Source organism: Ursus americanus, chromosome 13, assembly GCF_024610735.1.
Source record: "Ursus americanus isolate L20-20 chromosome 13, mUrsAme1.1.p, whole genome shotgun sequence".
In the NCBI taxonomy this organism is placed as follows: Eukaryota; Metazoa; Chordata; class Mammalia; order Carnivora; family Ursidae; genus Ursus; species Ursus americanus.
Window position 1 is genome coordinate 42,801,493 of NC_142139.1, and position 23,175 is coordinate 42,824,667.

Genomic DNA, 23,175 nt, shown 5'->3' on the forward strand with positions numbered 1-23,175 from the left:
GTCTGCATTTTTAAGACTACCTACATTATTAATTAATTAATTGGTTCTGTTTTCAACCTTTGAGTCCCTTACTACATGGCAGTGACTTCTGGGTATATAGTTATATGAGTAGGTCAGACAAGGTAGCTATCCTCGTGGAGTTTGGTATATGGATAGACATTAAGCTGATAACCCACGACTAAAGAATTGAAAAATACTTTGAAGAAATATTAAAGGGTATTATGAACAAGAATAATGCAGGAGCATGATTTAGTTCTTTTTTTAAAAAAAATTTTTTATTTATTTATTTGACAGAGAGAGAGACAGCCAGCGAGAGAGGGAACACAAGCAGGGGGAGTGGGAGAGGAAGCAGGCTCCCATCGGAGGAGCCCGATGTGGGGCTCGATCCTAGGACCCTGGGATCACGTCCTGAGCCGAAGGCAGATGCTTAACGACTGACCCACCCAGGCGCCCCCATAATTTAGTTCTAACAGCTAAGGAAGGCTTTACTAAGTGATGTTTGAACAAGGAAAGCTGAAAGATGAGTGCCTCCTTGGCAGCTAAATAAAATAAAAGCCATGAAAACATAGTTCTAAGTCACAATATCTAGACATATTACTCAGTAAATATTGTTGAATGAATGAATGACTGGTCTAAAAATCAGAAAATAAAGCAAACATTAAAACAGAAAGCATAACACAAGTTTTCACAAGTTGAGTCTAAATCGTTAGTTGTACAAATAGATGTAAATGCTATAAACTACTCAATTAAAAGATAAAGTCTCTTAGAATAGATTAAAATCAAAGAAGTCGCTGCCATGTGTGCCAGGCACTGTTCCGAGTTCTCTGTTTGGGTTTTCATTTAGCCCTCACCACAACCCTTTTAGGTACATCTGTTAGTATTTCTATTTTGTAAGTGAGGAAACTAGACACAGAGAGGTGGAATAATTTGTGCATGGGCAAACAGCCAATGAGGGGCAGGGCCAGATTCTGAACTCCCTGTAGTCCAGTTCTAGCTTCTGAACTTTTAACCTCTAGGAGCAAGAGTTTCATTTTAATGCAGAATCGTTGAGAAAGATCTACAACCTTTGTAACTGAATTATGACGGCTTGACTAACATAAAAAAAAGATAATTTATTAAATTTTCAAAGGAGAAAAACAATATTATTATTTATAATCCCAGATATATTAAAATAAAATGGCTCAGTTTTCTGTGTCATAATCTTTATTGACACTCTTTTCTATTTAGGAATTTTCTCTTTTATACAAAATAGAAAGCTCAACAAGATATTGGGCAAATATTTCATTTTGACAAACTTTTTAGAGGATTCTTGGTTTCACAATTTTTGCAGTCTGTTATTCATTTCATTTTATAAAGCCCTCCCCGCCAATTCCAAGAACTCCTGTGTTTTATTTTGTAGACTAGTGTGGGGTAAGGTGAAGATTTCAACTTAAGGGCTATTTAGAATTATATGAGAAATTTTAGATGCTTGATAAAACCCAGAAACAGGAAACAGGTGTCCAAGTGTAGATATTTCACTCTGCAGAGAAATAATGTGCTCTATTAGTGGCTAGGGTTTAATTGCCATATTTAATTCACTGAATTAGAACTAGTGAATGTAGAACTTAAAATGAAAGGTTATTGTGAAAGCCAACTTTAAAGTTTTTTTAATTAATTCATTTTTATTAAATTTTTAAAATTTGAGTATAGTTGCCGTCCAGTGTTTCAGGAGTACAACAGAGTGATTCAACTCCTCTATACACGATGCTATGCTCTCCACAAGTGGAGCTACCATCTGAAAGCCAACTTTTATCTGTTGTTGGAAAGAGCTTTGCATTAAAGGATGGTTGAAAACAGTAGCTGTGTCTATTTTTCATGGTGTTTCCATGAAGCTCAATTTAGTCACATAATTAAATTGTCAAATAGATTCATTAAGTTGGCTTTAGGAGAAATTGACAATAAACATAATGGGAAAAGAAGTTTACTTTAATTATTGGTCATTAAAATAATTATATCTCATATTTGTCCTTGAAATGTTTCACATCTGATGCCATATTGTTTCATCATAGGAGCTCTGGGAAGCTGTTAAGAAGCTGATATGATCTGCATTTTATTAAAAAGGAAAATTAAGTTATGGGGAAACGAACTGACTTAATGAAGGACAAGCAGGTCTTTAGAATAACAAGCAGAACGAGACCTTAGACTTCTACTCCTTTCTAGTGACCTTCCAAATGACCACACCTTTCAAAGAAGGCAATTGCTAAATCCTTAAAATTCTCAACTAAGACATTGTTACTTACATACTTATGTACTTTAATTCTTTCAAACTAGGATAACTGACTCATCCTATAATAAGCTATCCAATGGCTATAGGTCATATATGATGTAGATGTTCTTTAACAGAAATTGAACTGTAGCCATGATATATATATCATTTAAAATCATCTGTCATGGGGCATCTGGGTGGCTCAGATGGTTAAGCATCTGCCTATGGCTCCAGTCATGATCTTAGGGTCCTGGGATCGAGTCCCGCATCAGGCTCCCTGCTCAGTGGGGAGCCTGTTTCTCCCTCTCCCTCTGCCTGCTGCTCCCCCTGCTTGTATCTTTGCCTGCTCGCTCTCAAATAAATAAATAAAATTTTGAGAAATTCATCTGTCATATGAAGAAAATGGTAGGCATCAATTAAATAACAGAGGGAAAATGGAAAAAAAACAGGGATTTTACAAATACAATTTTAGTGATTCTTTCAAGCTATCATTACCATGTGTCAAGTTGTATTCCTCAGATAAAATTTATTATTATTAATTTATGAAGGACTAAGAGTGTTATCACTTTATAAGGTGTTTATTTTTGTGAACATGCGTGGCATAATTGGGAAAACCTATAATATTAAACTCTTTATAGTGATCATGCAAATCAGAGATAATTGTATGGTCCAGAAAAATATCTTCTTTCATGGTATGCAAATGCAGGCTTGTGTCATATTTTGAGGTATGCATTTGTTAATTTCTACCCTTTGTTAATAGGGTCCTTGAGAAGTAGTCTTTTGACTTTTAGTACATCATAAACAGAAGGCAGCAGGGGAAATTTTTTCAGGAGAAATTGCACAAGCAGGGACTAAAATGGGTAAATATGCATATTTTTACAGTTATAGCTGTAAGAATCCCTTACTTTTTTATCACTATCATTAACTGTAATATTCACTAGTTTGCCCTTCTGAACTTGGCAATGTGTGCCAAGGGTCATGCCATATTCATAGCCCTTTTGCCTTTCAGGATTTGAATACCTTTAAACATTTGTCATATATATACTCTTTCTCATAATATTTATTTCAGGTTGATCAAAAATTTTTAAACGTCTTGACATTAAGTATTGCCATGTATATTTGCCCATTCCGTGTATGGTTTAGGGAATAGTCCCAAACAGAGCAACCTGGTAAATGTTATCTTGGATTTGCTCTGCCCATGTCATCACCCCCATCCTGTGTCCCATTACCCCCACATTAGGATCCCATTTCCCCAGACCAGTCCCTTCTTCCTTAGTGCCCTCTGAGCAGGTCTCAGGGTGTGCTGTGCCGTGCCACCTCCAGGCACACAGGCTTTCTTTCCTACATTGCTTTTGCTTTCCCCTCACAAATGGAACGGACCTGCCATGATCACAGGAACAGGCCTCTCGAGGCTTCTGTTCTGCTAACCCAATGAACTCATTCATTCATTGGGCCATAACATTTGAAAGGCTTTGAATTCCTACACTTCGCAGATGGAGAAATTGAGACTGAGAGAGGTGAAGTGGGTAGAAGGAGAGAAGGTAAGAACCCTCCTTTGGTTCCCAAGAAGAGAAATAAAACTTTCTAGAAATGTTAGTGTCATGGGGAAAAGTTCTCTTCTGTTTCCACTTCTTTGCTCTTTCTCTACCAATGTTTACAAATGGAGGGAGAATTGAATTTTGACTATGCAAGACTTGTATCTTAAAATTAATAAAACAAACCCAGAATCAATCAGTGGGACTACATTAAACTAAAAAGCTTCTGCACAGCAAAAAATGACCAACGAAATGAGATGGCGACCTATGGAATGGGGGAAGATACTTGCAAGCCATCTATCTGGTAAGGGGATAATATTCCAAATATATAAGGAACTTTTTGCAACTCAATAGGAAAAAAAACCAAACAATCCAATTAAAAACTAGGCAGAGGACTTTAATAGATATTTTTCTACAGATGATATATAAATGGCTGATAAAGATATGACAAGGTGTCAGCATCACTCACATCAGGGAGATGCAAATCAAAGCCACAATGAGATAATACCTGTTAGAATGGATATTATCAAAATGAGGAGATAACAAATGATACAGAGAAAAGGGAACCCTCTTGCACTGTTGGTGGGAATGGAAATTGGTGCAGCCACTCTGGAGAACAGTGTGGAGGCTCCTTAAAATTTTAAAACTAGAGCTACCCTATGATTCAGCAATCCCACTTACAGGGAGCTATTCCAAAATAAAATCCCTATATCAAAGATATATCTGCACCCCCGTGTTCATTGCAGCATTATTTACAATAGCTGTGACATGGAAACAATCTTAAGTGTCCATCAACAGATGAATGGATAAAGAAAATGTGGTATATATACACAATGGAGTATTATTCAGCAATAAAAAAGAAGGAAATCCTGCCGTTTGCAACACTATGAATGGACCTTGAGGGCATTATGCTAAGTGAAATAATTCAGATTGAGAAAGAGGAATACTTACATGTGAAATCTAAAAACAATGGAGAATAGAACAATGATCGTCAGGGGCTGAGGTGCAGAGGGAAATGGGGAGATGTTGGTCTAAGGGTACAAACTTTCAGTTATGGTATTAATAAGTTCCAGGGATCTAATGTACAACGTGGTGACAATAGCTAACAATACTGCATTATATACTCCAAAGTTGCTAGAGAGTAGAGCTTTTTCTTACCATAACAACAACAAAATGGTAATTCCATGAGGTGAAAGATGTGCTAACTAACCTTATTGTGGTAAACACTTCATAATATATACAAACATCAAATCATCATACTACTCACCTTAAACTTACACGATGTTATATGTCAGTTCTATTTCAATAAAGCTGGATATAAATTAAAACGAGAAACACATTATGGAAATAGCAGAGGCGTATTCACCATAAAGCTAATGAAGTTTAACCTCCAGGGCCCCTCACCTATCTGGGCCCCTTCCAAGGTGCTACCATGGTGCTCACTAGTCAGATGTTTTTGTAAATTTGATAAGAGTAAGATATTTTATCTGCAAGACTATTATCTCTTTCCACCTTAACTACCCTTTTGCCAGACTTTTCCAGATATACTTATATGCCTCCCAGGCTGTTCTCTGTGTGTTATTGTTAGCCTTCTAACAACATGGAGGAGGCCGTGCTACCACAGGAATATGTCTACCTCAGCCACACCAGCTCACCTAATTTCATGATACTGAGGGTGGGGCCAGAAGTTTGGTTGCCCTCTGAACGATCTTTAGCCCCGAGCACCAGAAGGATACGGGTAGTAGAGGAGAAACAAGTTTGAAAGATGTGCAGTCAGAAGCCGATCCACATGTGGAAAATTCTTCCAATCATTAGATGTGTAAAAGTTTATTAAACATAAAATTCATTAGGCATGTAAAATTCATTCTCCTTGTCACCCTGTCAAAACTAGAAGTTCTCCCCTGTCAAGAATATAGTTGACAATGAAGCATATTAAATTACAGGAACATCCCAAAGTAAAATTATTTTTCGTATATTTCTACATGAGATCAATAGATATTTTTCTATGAAAAAGGAAACTGTAACACATTTTCAGACCACATCAAAAGCAGTAATTCATCAAGAGACAGAAATTTCAAATAGAAAAGGATAAATTGAACCCAACTAATGAAGAGTAATAAATTATATGAACACATTGGAAAAAGATTTAACTTTCTTGATGATGTGACAACAAATACTGACATCCACAAAATAGGATAAAAGTCACCCTGCTACAATGAATCATCAGTGACAAACTGAGGGAAGGTTGTCGTAAAGTATTGAAGGTGAACTTGCACAAGAAAATTGAAATGCCCTGAAATCTTACAGCTCGTGTATGGAAGAAACTTCTTCCCAAGCTTAAGCTTACATGAGATAAATGAGTGGTGAAGCTAAAACCTTTTTTCAAAACTCTCCATGATAAAGAATACATTTCAACCTGCTATGCTGAGGAAATGACTGAAAATCTTACTATCACAATAGAAAAGTGTATTTTAAAAAATATTTGCATTTGAAGAGACGAGCAGAGTTTGCAGCGTAGATGCAAAAGGAAAAGATATTGGAGAAGGATATTGGGCAGTTTATTAATTAAAAAGTTATGTTGTTTTGCTAGATTCTGTGATATTCGTGGTATTTGTCAACTTTATAAAAATTGTAATTGGTTGTGATTTTTTTTCTCATTCACTTTCCTATCTGATTTTGTATTCTTAATTTTTATGATTTTTCTTAAAAAGTTTCTGCAAATTGTAATAACTTCGAGCCTCATGAAACCTAGATCTGCTTCACTTCCGATTAATACTGAGTCTTGCTACTTGATTTTTGATGTGCAAGGCCTTACACAAGTTTTCAAAGCCAGTCTCTTCTCTTCTCCGAGAAGAACAATGACTACTGCCTGCCCAGATAACCCATAAGGTTATAGGGTTATAAAAGAATGACAGAAGGAGAAACAGACGGGAAGGAAAGGGGACAGGGAGAAAGAATATGTGAGAGGTTGTTTTCAGCTGCAAAGCAATAGACATGAGCAAAGTGACCTCAATGAGATATTTCTATAGTTTGGGACCTCCTCCTCTCTCTTCTTAGCTTATTCCTCATCATTTTACTTATTTGATGATTTGGGATTGCGATTTCGAATGTATAAACTGCATGGACTCTCTTCAGTGTTCATTAATCTTCAATTGTGAGAAAAATAAAATCCCCCATGTTTCAGTCACTATTTTTTATAGTTTCTGAGGCAGCCGAAAACCATGTCGGAGTGGTATTACATTTGGGAAGGAGTTTAGGCATTCTGGGGACTGCTATTAAATGTCCTCCTTCTATGCTCATTTTATTTATTTTTTTACTCTTCTAACGGAGAGTAGCACATAGTGTAGCGTACTTCGGGAGGCACGGCATGGGACAGTTGGGTGACATTTAATATCACGCATACGAAGCGTTCCCGGCTCTCTGCTTTCAGTATCTGTGCCTTCATGGTCAATGTCTGTCTTCAGCAATCCCACTGCATGTGTGAGGCTGCAGCACCGCGTGTCCAGGTACCACATTCTGTTTAGGTCAAGGTTCTTGGTTTCAAACAGAATTCTAGCTCGTTGAAGCCGAGAGATTTACCGAAGGTTCTTAGTAGCTCCCAGAATCTTGGGAGAGCCATAGAACCAGTTTTGGATCTCACTCGGTCAAAAATAAAGAAAACAGAACAATCGAGCAAAAAACAGTGGTTCCAAATGACTGATGCATGGTTTAAAAAGATGCAATATACATACACAAGAGAATATTAATCAGCCATGAAAAAAGAATGGACTCTTGCCATCGGTGACAACATGGTGGGCCTAGAGAGTATTACGCCAAGTGAACTAAGCCAGGGCAAGACAAATACCATATGATTTCACTTATATGTGGAATCTAAAAAACAAATAAATGAACAAACAAACAACAGCAACAAAAGAGTGAAACAGACTTATAAATAGAGAGAACACACCGGTGGTTGCCAAAGGGGAAGGGGTGGGGGATGAGGGAAATGGGTGAAGGAGATCGAGAGGTCCAAATTTACAGTTATAAAATAAGGAAGTTACAGGGATGAAAAGTCTAGCATAGGGAAGGGATATAGTCAATAATATTATAATACACTTATGGTGAGCATTTCATTAATGTATGTCATTGTTGAATCACTGTTGTACATTTGAAACTAATTTAATAGGATGTGTCAACTACACTTCAGTTAAAAAGAAAAACAGTGGTTCCAGGGAGCCAGGAGTGTACCCGGCAGACAGGACCCTGTATGCCAGAGAGCCTACCTTCATTGTCTCAGAGGGACTGCTTGGCTGTATCACCGGGATCCCCAAAAGAGACAGACTCCAAGCATGCAGTGGCCCCTTCTCATTGCTTGTTTCTCATCGAAATTGTGGCTAGTTGCCTCTGCTTCCCAGGAACTTAGGCCCCCTGCCTGTACCCTTGCTGCCATGCTGGGGCATGTTGGTGTCGGAAAGAGTGAGAATGAGCCAACCCGGAGAATGCCACAGTTTCTTGCGTCCTTACAAGTTCATTGTGAGACTTCAGGCAAGGTACTTAACCTCTCTAACTAATCCATCTTCCTAATACTTAATGGGAGGATTTTGGATGCCATAAATTCCCAGAATCTTTATAGTAATACAACTCTGTGTCTGCTCTAGTTAGAACTCTGGCTTCCAGTGATGGAACCCTTCCATGAGCTAGTGCAAGGAAGTCAAGGGTATTTATTGGCTCTTATAGCCTAATCGTGGGAAGGGTAAAGATGCTGCGAGGTTTAGGGGTGTGGGCTCATCTGACGTCTCACTTTCTTCCGTCTGCTTTCAGTGGGTTGACTGGGAAGACCACACGTTCTCTGGGAAGCTGGAGAAGCAGCCCCTGACAGCTCCAAGGCTCGTAGCCAAACTATTCCGAGATCATAAAAGAAAAGAACTCCTCTCTCCCAGAATCGGTTTCTTCCAAGGTCCAGAGGCCTTTGTTACCAGCCAAACTTGGTTTGTGTTCCAGTTCTTCTGGCCAGAGGAGTGGAGTCTTTAACCAGAGAAGGAACGTCCCCCAGGTATGGCCGCCAGAGAATTGTTGGGAGGCAGTCAGGCTCCCAGTGTGACCGGTGCAGATTCGAAGAGTTAGGGGGCCACGATACTTGGTGTGGGATTTATTCATTGGTTTCCATTTCAGATATTTCAAATGAAATAAACTTCATTTATTTTTGTGAATCTCAGTGTTGGGTGGGGCTTAGCAGGAGATACAACGACCACATATGACTCAGTGCCTGCATTCAGGGAACTTAAGATTTAATGAAAGAGACAGAAGCAAACAGAGGCACATGAAGTCCTAGCTGTAAACAATATAATGGTTTTACGGAAAGAGCAGAAATCCTAAAGCAGATGAATAGGGAACTTGAAGAGTTATATGGATAACAGTGTTTGCCAGGCATTTTGTCCCAAATCATATTCCCAAGCCAAATACAATTGGTATTTATATTTTCAGATCAAATGATCTTAATGACCAAAACATCACAGATAAAAGAGAAAATTGATATTTTTTCTGGAACTTTTGGCGTTTATCTTTTTTTCTTGGGTGTTGTCTATGTTGATATATGATAGACAGCCTTTTCCTGGAAAGCTACATTATTGTACTGAAATATATTTTGCTTTTAGCAATAAATATGACAGTATGGTTCTTTGGTCTTATCTTTTCTGGTCATAGCTCGTATAACAGGACAAAAATTATTTTCTCCTTCAAATCAAGGAATCAGTAGCTCTCTCTAAAATTTATCTGGATTGAATTTTCCATATTAAGTCATATTCTGTTGGCAATTAGATTGTTGGAAAAGTGTGAAAAGTTTCAATGTTTTGCTTCGTCATTCAAATGAACTTCTTGGTTTTATAATCTGAAGCACATGCATATTAAGTAGAGAAAACTAATTGCAGTAAATCCTGGCAATAATCCGGATGTTTCAATAATGTCACATTGTTAATTCTGAATTTACTTGTAACACTGTTGCATAAGGGTCTTATTTTTAAATTGTTTTAGTCCTGTTGGCATCTGCTTCTCTGTTGATTAAATTAATTAAATTGATTAGATTTTGTTTAATTAGATTTTATACTTCGATGTCATGTCACAGCTTTTGAAAGCATTTTGCACCCTCTTCATCATGGGCAATCTATATAGATTTAACTAGTGGTTCATATATACTGTGTTTATTTCTTTCTCGGAATTTCTATTGCAATAGGCAATAACCAATTTATATACTTCAGGAATCACAGAGGATCACTCCTTGCTTTTAAAAGTAGAATATAGCCATCCCAATAATGTTTTCAGTGACTGCAAAAATGACTGTTTGCTGCAGCATTTATGTCCTTTTTTCATTGTAGGGTAAATGGCCCTTCAAACTAAATGGGGATGTTTAATATTCCAGGGATTTAACCCACAATCTTTGATGAATGCCAATTCTGCTTTAAAAAGAATTGCCGTATTGGTGTAAATAAAATCAAAATCCTGGCATTACAATCTAATTGAGAAATCTGTTTGGAGAGACTGATCGCCAGAGATCAAATGTGTCCTCCTGGAGCAAAATAGAACACAAACAATGATGGCAAGGGGTACAAGATGTTGCGGAAACACACAGCAGGAGTACTCGGCCCTGTCTCCGCCTATCAAGCCCCGGGCCACTTCAACTGAGTATCAGAAGACTCCTTGTAGTGATACTTAGCCTTGGGGAAAAAATTCCAGTCCGAGCAGACAGCAGACAGGAAAGCCCAGAGGTGAAAGAGAGGTTGGCAGCTTGGGAACAACTAAAAGAAGTTCCCTTTTGCTGCAGGAGCGAGATGGGGTCAGCTGGGGGAGAGAGGTTTGGGAACGAATGCCAGGAGAGGCCTAACCTGGGATAAGATTAGCAGGACTAAGCAGAATGGGCAGATCAGCGACCTTAGAGGACTGAATTTACAGGGCTTAATGATTAACTGGATTTGAGCAACAAGGGAGAGGAAAACATGAAGGATCATTCTGGCTTGGACCCTGGGTGGACGGTGGAGCCACTCACAGAGGAGGACTGTGGGGCAAGAAGCAGGTTTGGGGGAGTCTGTGGGACTTTTCAAGACATCCAGGCTGCTGAGGAGAGAAAGACTGAGGAGGCATCCGTCTCTGCTCATTTCATATCAATGTGCAGGGGATTTGCCACTGAGGATCCTTTAGAATAGGCCTACAAGGGATCCACCAGAGGAAGCAAGAAAAACTAGGACAGAACACTTGTAAAAATTCAAGGAAAGAAAGTATTTCTGAAAGGATTGAATGGTCACGGTGTCAAATGCTACAAGGGGGTCAAAGAAGATAAAAACTGAAAAAATTCCCACTAGATTCTGCAGTGAGGATGTTGTTGGTGACCTTGGCACAAACGCTTACAGTCAAGCGGCTGGCCGAACCCAGATGCCGCGAGTTGAGGAATGACTAGGGAAGAAGGAAGTGGGAGATAGTGAGTGTAGACAGCTCTTTCAAGAAGAATGTTAGTGAAAGGAAGCTAAAGATAAGGCAGTCGCTAGAGGAAGATGGGAGTCTGGGGACAGTCTAATTTTAGTATTTAATGTGGGAGAGACTTGAGTGTTAAATACTGTTGATGTGGAACAACTCATGGAGAGAGAAAGGTTGAAGGTACTGAGGGGGGTGCAGTCAACAGAGAGAGACCTCGAGGAAGGTGGAACAAGATGGAATGCACAGTGCTGGATAAGGGGTCTCTCTTTAACTGTAACAGGGGCAGAAGAACGAGCTCGTTGTCAGTTAGGAATGCTTTCAATTCAAATAGCAGAAACCCAACCACTAGTAGTGTCTCACTCGAGCAGGGGTTCCTTTTTTCTCATGTGACAATAAATTTAAGGTAAGCAGTGCTGGCATGACTTCGCTATCCAAGATGTCAGCACCAAGAGGTTGACATCACTGCATCCATCTTGGCCTTTTCCTCCTGCGCCCTGATCAAGGCCAGAAAAGGCGGAAGAGGCGATGTGGCCTACACTTAGTCCTTTAATCAGGAAATGTTACCAGGGGGGCGCCTGGGTGGCACAGCGGTTAAGCGCCTGCCTTCGGCTCAGGGCGTGATCCCGGCGTTATGGGATCGAGCCCCACATCAGGCTTTTCAGCTATGAGCCTGCTTCTTCCTCTCCCACTCCCCCTGCTTGTGTTCCCTCTCTCGCTGGCTGTCTCTATCTCTGTCAAATAAATAAATAAAATCTTTAAAAAAAAAAAAAAAAAAGGAAGTGTTACCAGAAGTTTCCAGGCAACTTCTTCTGCTTCTTTCTGATTGGCCAGCACTGTGTGGGAGCCTGAGACAGCTCTCTGATGCTCATGGTGGGGGAAGTCAAGGGACACGGGTCTTGGGACTGGCAGTTAGACCAGCCAGATGGCAGCATCTACCACAAGCAAGTGCAGATGTGGTAAGTGTGGCAGCATGCAGGTGAAGCATTTCCCCTCTGAGATTTCTGCTTTCTTTTGAAGTTGGAAATAAGCTCATCTGCTAAGAGAGCAATGGAACACGTGACGTAGTGAAAATCGGAAATGCCCTTTCTGGAGACGGAGAAAGTGGGGACCGATGAAAGACCGTGATTGATTTCTGAGCAACCCTGAGGTTCGACTGCGATTAGAGACCATGCATTCAGAGGGCACACAGCTAGAGGAAGGTGTGGCTGCGCAGAGGCTACTCTATGTGACCACGGGACCGTGGAAACGCTATGCCTCGCTCTAAGGGTACACTCGATGCATATAGAATGACTGGACCGTTTAATCAGTTTTAGCTTGAGTTTATATGAAATTCGTCTTGTTTTCTTTTTAAGAATTTTTTTATTCATTCTCTCTAAATCATTACCTGCATGTTTTCGGTATGTCTCCTGTAGAGTACATGGTAACGTGGTAGGAGATTGCTCGTTTGGAAAATCTTCGGATCTGTAGGGAAATTGAGGGAGTAGTAAAATGAGCACCTTCTGCCAGTCACGGACATTCAGTAATTAACATCTTCCCACAGTTTCTGTCTCCTCTGTCTTTCCACAAGACAGAGGAGACAGAAACTTTTTTTATTCCGAACCCCTCGAAACTCGAAGCTGGAGACGATAAGACACCGCAGCGCTAAGGACGTCAGCCTGCGTCTCCTGCTAACTGGGGCGTCGTCCTACGTCACCACAGCAGCACGACTTTTTGGCCCTTAGAGACTCAACGTTAATCTCAACGAGGCTTCAGTTCGTATTTGGTTCCCACTTGGCCCCAAAGTGCCTTTCAATCCAAACAGTCTGAAGGAGAGTATTTGAAAACTAAATTTTAAATTAATTTAGCAAATTTTGAAGTGCCCTTTAGCAGTCGGCTTAATGTTGAAATTTTGTTGCCTTGGGCAGGGCTTTTCCAATCTCGTTTTGGATGCACGCGGCAAGGTATAGTATCTTAAATGTGTGTATACATCTAAAACTTACATTTGTATTGGCTTTTGTTTTCCAGATATACTTAAGCGGTACCTTCCTCCTTCCCAGTTTAATGACCAACCTTTCCACGCTTCATTTTTGACCCTAGGTGGGTATTATGGGAGAGATATAAAGCATCTGCCTTATTTCTTCAACTACCAGTTAAAGTCTGTATTTGCGTATATATTATAAACTGTTCCTTTCATTGTTCAAATGGTAAATGTGACTTAATATTTGCCCAGGTGGATAAGATAGCTGTTTTATGGGTATATTAGAACTGTTAGTTAATAAAATCTAACTCAGAGGAAGGTATTTCACTTAGAAATTCAATTTACCTTTTGTAAAATTGGAAATACTAGTGACTCATGTCCTCTAGAGGAAGAATATTCTAGGAAACACTGGGGCGTGCCTAAATATAATACAAACATAACTCCTTATCAAGGAGCTGGAATTCTAAAACAACATGGAAACGGACATGTAAATAAAAGAATTGATAATGAAAGGGAGCACGTACATTGAGGCTGTTTGCCAAATGCAGGAATAAGATTAAGAATATTTAAACTGGGGGCGCCTGGTGGCTCAGTCGTTAAGCGTCTGCCTTTGGCTCAGGGCCTGATCCTGGCAATCTGGGATCGAGCCCCACATCAGGCTCCTCCGCTGGGAGCCTGCTTCTTCTTCTCCCACTCCCCCTGCTTGTGTTCCCTCTCTCGCTGGCTGTCTCTCTCTCTGTCAAATAAATAAATAAAATCTTTAAAAAAAAATATTTAAGCTGGAATAAGTTCCTTGATTTATACAGTGTCTTTTTAATTTTCATACTGATTCAATCTGTTAATAAAATAGGGTGATTCCAACTTGACTACATTTTCCGGGCATTTTCATCATCGTGCAAATATATACAGTATGGTGTTTGTTCCCACTAGGATGCATTATCTTGTGTGGGGTTTTGGATAGGCCCCAGGCATTTGGGCCCATGCAGCTCCCCTTTAGAACGGAAACCTCTCTGGTCACGCCCACCCTTGGCAGCATCAGCCACAGGAGCCCTAGATGCCCTATTTCCCCTGACCTGGGCCCCAGTCCCAAGCACTGACCTGCAGAGCTCCCACTATACCAGTGAGTTTCCAGTGTTTGAATTACTTAGAATTAGAAAAACCACAGACATAAAACCACTTGGAAGCAGGTATATGTCAGCATCTTCTGTTCCGGACCTTTTTGTGATGAACATACTGGTATTAACTCTGGTACACGGTCTGCAACTGTGCCTACACTGGAGCAGCCAAACCCCAACAGGCTGGATTTTAATTCATGACCAGCACCCTGTGGGCCCAACAGGTCTGACTGTTTCTCTGGTCTGTTCACTCCCCTGCAGGGCTGGATCACTACTTCTTCCCTTCTCTCCACACCCCTCTTCACTCACTCTCAGCTAGTGGTTCCGCTTGGTATTTCATTGGGGAAATGGAAGCAACAGGAGAGTTTCTACATTCTCCCATCATCATTTCCTCAAACTTACCTTGATCAAGACCCATGTAACTAATTGTTTTCCCTCCTTTGTAAGTGAAGCATAAATGATTCAGGCTCCCTCTGAAGACGGCCCTTGCACCTGGTGCTAGATTCCACCTCTCTCACCATCACCTCTCACTGTGCAAAGACAGTAAGCCGGGAATTGTCCCTTTTTCTCTTGCATTTTCAATTCTCCCTATCTTCCACAGCCCGTAAACACGTGTGGGATCTCCCACCATAAACACAACAACAACAGCAAAAGTCCTCCCTTGACCCCTTCCTTTGCTTACCAGTTCGTAGTTTTAAAATTCGTGTTATGGCAAGACTTCTTTAGCACAGCTGTTGAACTTCAGCTTCTCTTGTTGGCACCCGAGTTCACAATAGTCAGGCTTTTGTCCCCACCCCCGAGCAGAAACCGCTCTTTACAAGGTCATGAGTCCTCATCTCTCATCTTATTCAACCTTCATCGGCACTTCTTCTTTTTTTTTTATTTGAGAGAAAAAGAGAGAGGGAGTACCAGCAAAGGGGGCAAGGGGCAGAGGGAGAAGCAGGCTCCCCGCTGAGCAGGGAGCCCGATGTGGGACTTGATCCCAGGACCCTGGGACCATGACCTGAGCTGAAGGGAGACATTTAACCAACTGAGCCACCCAGGTGTCCCCAGCAGCCCTTCTTATAGTCGATCACTCCGTCCTTCTTCCACTTTGTCTTCTTTTCCCCACGTTCTTTACTGGTTCTCCTTTCCTTCCTGCCCCTTCATGTTGGAGAGTCCCTGGTTAGTCTCCTTGCCGCCCCCCCTTCCTCTGGCTGTATTCGCCCCCACATCAGAGATTCTTAACCTGGAGTCCATAGACCTGATGTCCGTGACCTTGGAAGGAAAACATTTCTTCTTTATTTTCACTAACCTCTAAATGAAACTTTGCATTTCCTGCAATTATGAACAATAATATTTGCTATATCTATGACTTTATCTCTAGTAAAAATTACAGATATTTTCATCTCATTGCAGTTGTTACAGGTACCTTGAAATATTGATGCACCTGACTTCTTTCAGGTTCCTGTTATTATGCTTACTGTTAGTTCTTATTGTATAGTGTTTTAATAAAAAATACTGTGTTACCATAGTGCAACGTTGAAGGTATTTTGATTCTATGTTTCCTTATAATTGGTTTTCTTTATATTACTTACATATACCAAAAAATATTTCAAAGATATTTCATTTTATGCATTTAAAATATTATTCAGGGAAGGAGTCTGAAGATTTTAATAGACTTTAAAAGGGGTTTATGTCACGAAAACTTTTTTAAGAGCCCGTACTCGAAATGATCTTTAATCTCATAGTTCTAAATACTGTTGAAAGTTATATTTCCAGCCATAACTTCCCTTTTCAGCTACTAAATTCATACATTCAGCTGCCTACTCAACATTTCCTCTCGACTATCTCATTAGTACCTCAGACTCACTGTATCAAAAACCAGGCTCCTGGGGCAGCTGGGTGGCTCAGTCAGTTAAGCACCCAACCCTTGATTTTGGTTCACGTCATGATCTCAGGGTCGTGAGATTGAGCCCAGCAAGGGGTTCCACACTGAGCATGGAGCCTGCTTAAGATTCTCTCTCTCCTTCTCCCTCTGCCCCTCCTTCCCACCCCTCGTGCATGTGACCCTGTACTCTCTGTCTCTAAAACAAGCAAACAAACAAACAAATAAAACAGGTTTCGAATCTTACCCACTCCCCAAACTCGCACCTCTTACAGTCTTCTCCCGCCAGTTGGGCAACTCCATTTTTCTAGTTGCTCAGGCCATAAAACCATGGAGTCAGCCCTGACTCCTCTTTGCCATAAGCCACATCTGATCTAGAGACAATTGCATTGACTCTATCTCTTGAGGGTATGTAGGATCTAACCACTTCTCACCCATTCCATGCCATCCACCCTGATCCAAGCCATCAGCTTCTCTTGCCTGGACTTTGGCAGTTGTGCCCTGACAGCACTTACTGCTCCCTCCACAGCCCCAGCACAGATGTGTGCACACACAGACACACTCATACACTCGCCCGCTCACAAAGATCAAGACAGCAGCCAGAATAATTCTTTTAAACCAGCTTCAATCAGATCATGCTGCCCCTCTCCTTGGAACTCTTCAAAGGCTCCCCTACTCAAAGTAAAAGCCAAAGTCTTTACAGTGGCCCATGAGGCACCTCTGATCTGTCTACTGTCTATCACTGTGACCTACGTTCCACCACACACCTCTTATTCCACTCCAACCTGCCTCTTATTATTGCTCCCATACACCAAGCATGCTTCTACTTTATGGCCTTTGTCCTTGCTGTTCCCTCTACCTGGATGGAATGCTCTTTATCCGAATGGCTTTTCCCTGGATGTATGAACTAGCCGTCGCTTCTACCACACTCCTCATCACCTTTCCTGGGTTTTATTCTCCCCCCATAGCACAATTACTACCTGACATATTATAAATTAATTACTTTTTTATTGCTTTTCACCTATAATTAGAATGTAAGTTCCATGCAGGCAAGGACTTTTTTTTCTTTTGATGATTTCTGTATCCTCAGTGACTAGACCAATATCTGGCCCCTTTTGGTACTCAGTAAATACTTGTTGAATAAATCATTTCTTCTGTTCCACACATTTTTTTCCAGTATCTTCAGGAGATGAAGATTATAAGGTCTTTTTAAAGTAAAACATTCAGAAACTTATTGTTTTAGATCATAGTGGTGAGTGCGAACGCACTTCAGTATTAATATTTTACTCAGCTCTATATTCCGGAACAGCATTTCCACATATAAGATTTATTGATACACACCAACTATTTTTCTAATGATTAAAGCTATTATGTAGGACCTTGTTTTGGGTCTCATTAAGAAAGTCTTAGAAGTTTGAGGGGCTCCTGGGTGGCTCAGTCAGTTAAGCATCTGATTCTTGATCTCAGCTCAGGTCTTGATCTCAGGATGGTGAGTTCAAGCCTTGTGTTGGGCTCCATGCTGGCTGTGGAGCCTACTTAAAAAAAAAAAAAGTTTTAGAAATTTGAGTAATTTAATAGTGGTATCTTGAAAAGGTAATCACATTTTAAGTTAAAGAGCCTCTAAAAACTCACAATTGACAGAAAGATGTAGTTATGGTCAGGCCATTGCTGTTTTAGGAGTCTAGGCTGCCCACGGAATTACATCTCGAGAGAACAATATTTTGTAATGAAATCCTGTCCATTCTGGATGTTTCTGTGAACCTAAATAATGGTTTGTTATCTTGGTCTATTAGTATCTTTATTATAATTACAGCAGGAGGCGTTAATGGCCACTTTTGATATTCCCAACATTATATGCTTTCCCTGATTCCAGCCTGTTCAAGCTGGAGCAAAAACAGATAATTAGACTATGTTACTCTGTGATCTTTTCCAATTCTAATATTCCGTGATTAAATCATGTTGATGAGTAATGTGCTTTTAGAGAAATCGGATTCTTCACATTTAGGAAGAAGCAAGTGGTGCTTTGCTTTTTGTTAGCTACTCCTGGTTTCCTTTTTAATGAGAGTGCTCAAGCATAGGAAATATTTATCCTCTTTAGCCTAAGTTTCCGAAAGAGTGCTCCCTCTAGGGCTGACTTCTTACCATATCCTGTGCTCAACTCCAATCTTAATCGCTGTCCTGTCTTCCTTGGATTGTTCCAAACGCCTTCTAACTTCCCATTGTCACTATTCTTTGTAACGCTCTGCAGCTCATCTCTACGTGGCAACCGGTGTGATCTCCCCATTGTAGTAGAGCCCACTGCGCTTCCTACTGCCAGTAGAGCAGAACTGAAGCCCCTTCCAAGGCCACAGAGCCTCCCCTGTGGGATCTGCCCATCCCACGACCTCACTCCTCATTCACTGCTTGCTTTCTGCTCCCTGAGCATGACAAGCCCAGGCCTCTTGTGTATGCTGCTCAAGCTTGACATCTTCCCTGGAAAGCTCTCTCCTGACATCTTCTGATGAGTTAGGTATCAGCTTAGTTGGGAGATCCCCAGACAAGCCTATCTTTATCACCACAAATGAACTAGCATCTCCCCTAGCCATCCTCTAGCCTATTACTCTACTTCTTGTTACCATAAAACTGACCACTAGCTGCAATTATATTATTTGTGTATCACGTCTTTACTGTCTGTCTCTCTTTTTAAAAAAACAAGCTCTCATAGGTCAGGTGATGGTTACCATTCAAATCAACATGGCAGCACCAAGAGCAGTGCGTGGCTCATAGTAGATGAGTACATTTAAGTGCAAGAAATGGATGAATGAACTAGGTGAAAATGACAGCAAAAACATGAATTGGGAGAATGTATCAGTCAGAAGGGCTAAACTTCACTTACAGGGAACCCAATGGATACCTTCAAATACTTCTCTTCCTTTGTCATGATTTCAGTGTGTAAGTCTAAGCATCTACTCTTCAGTATGTTGGCTAACCCTTGGGATAAAGTAGCTCCATACAATTCATTATCCTGATGCAGATAAGCAAAAACATTTTTAAGGTGAGAGTAAAAAGTCTGAAAAAAAAAAAAGCCAGGAATAGATATTGGCCAAAGATTTATATTATTTTTGGGTTAAACAATAAACAGAATAAGCTTAAGAAATAATCTATTTTTAAAGGCCAACAATTTAGCAAAATTTGGAATGATCTTCACAGTGTAGTTTCTGAAATGAGCAATGAAAAAGCGACTATGCCATCTTATTTTAGGTACAGAGAAAGAATTGAATTTGCCTTATGTATGTGTTGGGTATCAACATAACACATATATAAGTGTCTCTTAATAATCAGTGCCAAACTTGTAAGAACCACACTGACTATATTTTGGGTTGTGGATAATACTTTAAATATTAACTTGACACTTTCACTTTTCTCCATTTCTATATATTTTATTTGTGAACAATCGTAAAATCCCATGTGATCTAGATAACAGGAATATGCAATAGGGACTTGCTGTTGGGGGTTTAAACAGAGTTCAATCACTATAAAGTATTTTGCTAATAGGAAAAGAATAAGACAAACCCTCTGTTGACCTTTGTTTCACATTAAAATGACCGGAGTTTGACACCAAAATGACAGCTGGTTAAAACAGCTTGAGATTTCAAAGTGCTTGAGTATATATAAATATTATGACTGATCTCATAAGTGTGTTGGAAAACGCTTTAAGAAAGGTCCTTGGCTTAATCGTTTCCTACATTCTCCCCTGTTGGTAGAAGGGAAATATCACCACCCCCTCCAAAGAAAGTTTTATCTTCTGGATTTAAAAGAAATAGAAAAATTAAAAACATGTAGTTGAACTCAACAGAACCAAGATTGGAGGTTAAGACTGAGAATGTAAATTATTACTTCGTGCACAAACCCAAGGTTCATGTTCCTCTCATTCGATAACAGGACAGATACTGCCCCCAATGAAGCTTATGTGGTGAGATGCCAGCAGTAGTAGTATGTAGAAAATTCATCACTTAAGATTTATTTTTGCCACTTCCTTTTCTACAACAGACCATGTTAGGGCAAGGAGAACTCACAGAGATGAAAAGATGTCACAGACAGACCGTTCCTGCACACAGGTCTCACAGAATTCCGAAACGCACCTCTACTGTCAACCCTCCTCTCCTTAACATCGTCTCAACCTTATTTTGTAAAATCTCATCTAAGCTACTGTTTGTCCCAAACCTTATATCATAGTGACTTGGAATTTTCTGTGCAGTTTTCCGTAGGCAAGGAAAACTTGGGATGACGGAGAGGAAAGACTAGGAAGCAAGAGTGATAAACAACAGTCAGAATGATATAGTTTGTTAGTGGACAGAATAGATTAAGATTATCAGCAGTGCAGAGTTCAGGCAGAAGCTTTCCCATGAGGCTTGTAACATTTCTGAAAGGCATTAGCATCAATTAGTGAAGAATTAATTCAGGAACGTGGAAGCTGACCAGGGCTATCTAATCAGGGGTGGGGGTGCAGGTCTGAGGCACAGAGAAGGCTGTGCAGATCTCCGGCAGGCAGGTGAGGGAAAGAAGAGGCAGAAGGTGTGGTTGCCATAGGATGAGATGAATAATTCCATTTCTGTGTTTATTTTTTAACTTTTAAAAAGATAATGCATGCACATGGTACCAAACTCAAACAGTACAACAGAAAATTGAATGAAAATTAAGTCAGCTTCCTATCTCAGCTCCCAGACCCCAGTTCCCATCCAGAAGGTCAACACTTTCTTGTAAATTCTTCTATGCTCTATGCAAAGACAAACATATATAATTAAAAAAAAAATGCCAACAGTAGTATTACACATAGTGCTTCCATTTTTCACGCAAGTCATATTATTCTAAACGTTGCTTTTTTAACCTGATAGATCATAGCTTCGTTCCTCCTAATTTCCTCAATTCCTTTTAACGGCCACATTGTATTCTGTCCTATGGATGTGACAGTCTCCTGTGATGGACATTTAAGTTGTTTCCAGTCCTTTGGTCCCATAAACAGTGCTTTAGTCATAGCCTCATACATATGAGGTCATCTCTTTTTATATTTCTGCTCAAAGATATTAGAATGGGGATGGAAAGATCAGAAAATAAAGCTGTCTTAATTAGGTTGAGATATTGAGGACAGGCTGCTTTATTTTGACAGAGAGAAATAGCCATGAGGTGGTATTGTTAAGAGAATAAAAGTTAACTTAGATTAATAGGGCTTCATTGTCCCATACATTGATTTGAGGCAAGTAGCAATATGCTTTTTGGTATTTTGGTGCTATTTTTCACAGCACTTCAAGTTCAAAGTTAGAGGAAGTGGTTCATGAAAGTGAGTAAGCAGCATATGTAATGATGACCCATGCAAGACCTGCTGTTCTTTTAAGGGAAAACTAGCTATTATTGAGAAGACATCCCCCCCAGCTTTAATCACTGATTTCAAAAACTATTAATAAAATGAAAAAAAAAACGTTAATACATATACCCAATAAGCATGCTGAAATGGGAAACCTCACTGCAGAACAAAGAAATGAAAATGAAAAGGACATCTTTTTCTGTGCAATCCAGAAAAAACTTTTTAATTATTATACACAGTGATAGTGGTTAAGTAATGAAAGTTCCCTCTATACGGGGGACTATTATGTTATAGTTTAAAATATATTTTTAATTTTAAAATACATATATTATAAAAATAATTTTGAAATAAAATAATATTTTAAAGGATACCAGTACATAAACATTCACATCATGATGTTTAAATTAAAGTCTATGCCTAGAATTCTATGTATAACGAAATCTAAGATACAGCCTCATGTATGGGAGAGAGGGAAGACCAAAATGTTAACAATAATTATCTCTCAGTAATGGGATTGCGGTTTTTTGTTTATGCTTTTTTGCATTTTCCAAATGCGTTACAACAAGTCCGTTTATTTTTTAAAAAATGATTTATTTTTTAAAAGGATTGAAAAACATGGAACGGAGGTATGGTTTATTTTTAAGAAGCGCTTTTCAAAAATTGTATATTCCTTTTCCCAGAAGATGCATCCTTTGCATTCTTAGACCCACCTACACTTGAATGTGGTCTTAAGGAAGTTGCATTATTATAGATTTTATGTTTCGGTCAGGCAGTGTCACCTGGAGATTCAATGTGAGCGATCTTAAAGCCTTCCCCCACTTTATGGAGTAAAGCCTCATACACGTAAAGTCTGTACTCTCCAGCCTAGACCTGCCTTCTGAGCTTCAGACTTGCTGGTCCAAATGCCTCCGGGCATTCTGCGCGCAGACTCGCAGGCTGCTCAACTCCAGGACCTGTTCTTAAAATGAGTTCCGGCGCTTTCCCCAGGCTCTCCTGTCACTTCCAAAATCCCTCCTTCCACATCGTTGAAAAACCAGAGGGTCACTCCTGACACTTCTCTCTCTCTCCTTCTCCGCATCCGGTGCATGGCCAAACCCTGTCAGTTTCACCTGCACAGGACGCAGGGCATCTGCGCCGCCTCGCCATCTCCATCACCACACCCCTGCCGCCTCTCTCGTGTCACTCTGCCTCGGCTCCTGCCTCCTTCAAGTCCTCCTCCACGTGTGAGGTAAGTGATCTGTTCTCATCACAAGACAAATGCTAACTCCGGTGAGGTGCCATTTACCAGGTTGGCAGACTTCGACAATGGTGCTAATACGTTGTGTTAGCAAGCAGTCTAGGATCATAGGCACTTGTACATTGCTGGTGGGAGTATACATTAATTCACTGACTTCGGGGACCAATTTGGCAAAATTTATCAAGATTAGTATTATACAGAGCCTTTATGACCTCCCTGTTTATTTCTGAGAATTTATCCTTCAGGCGTCTTATATTTTGACTCTTTAAAGATTACTTTTTGAAAGAAATGTTTTCCCCTCCTTGAATGGGTAAACTATGTCTATTATCAAATTCAGTAAGAGGGTATACAGTTAAAAATAATCTCCTCTCACTCCTGTCCTACAACCACCCAGTTCTCTGTCCCAGACCAAAGACTGTTACTTTTCTTTTTATT

The 23,175-nt window shown here is 40.0% G+C and overlaps 1 protein-coding gene across 7 annotated transcripts in view; it reads left to right on the forward strand.

Moving 5' to 3' along the window:
* Window positions 1–23,175, forward strand: part of LRAT (lecithin retinol acyltransferase) — a 132,205-nt gene that overhangs the window by 36,678 nt on the left and 72,352 nt on the right. For 4 of the 7 annotated variants that reach the window (XR_015726509.1, XM_087866532.1, XM_087866535.1 and 1 more), the window contains 2 exons: window positions 8,581–8,812; window positions 13,228–22,731. The gene's annotated coding sequence lies outside the window, so the exon portion shown is untranslated. The other 3 variants (XM_087866533.1, XR_015726510.1, XR_015726511.1) reach the window with 3 other exon arrangements.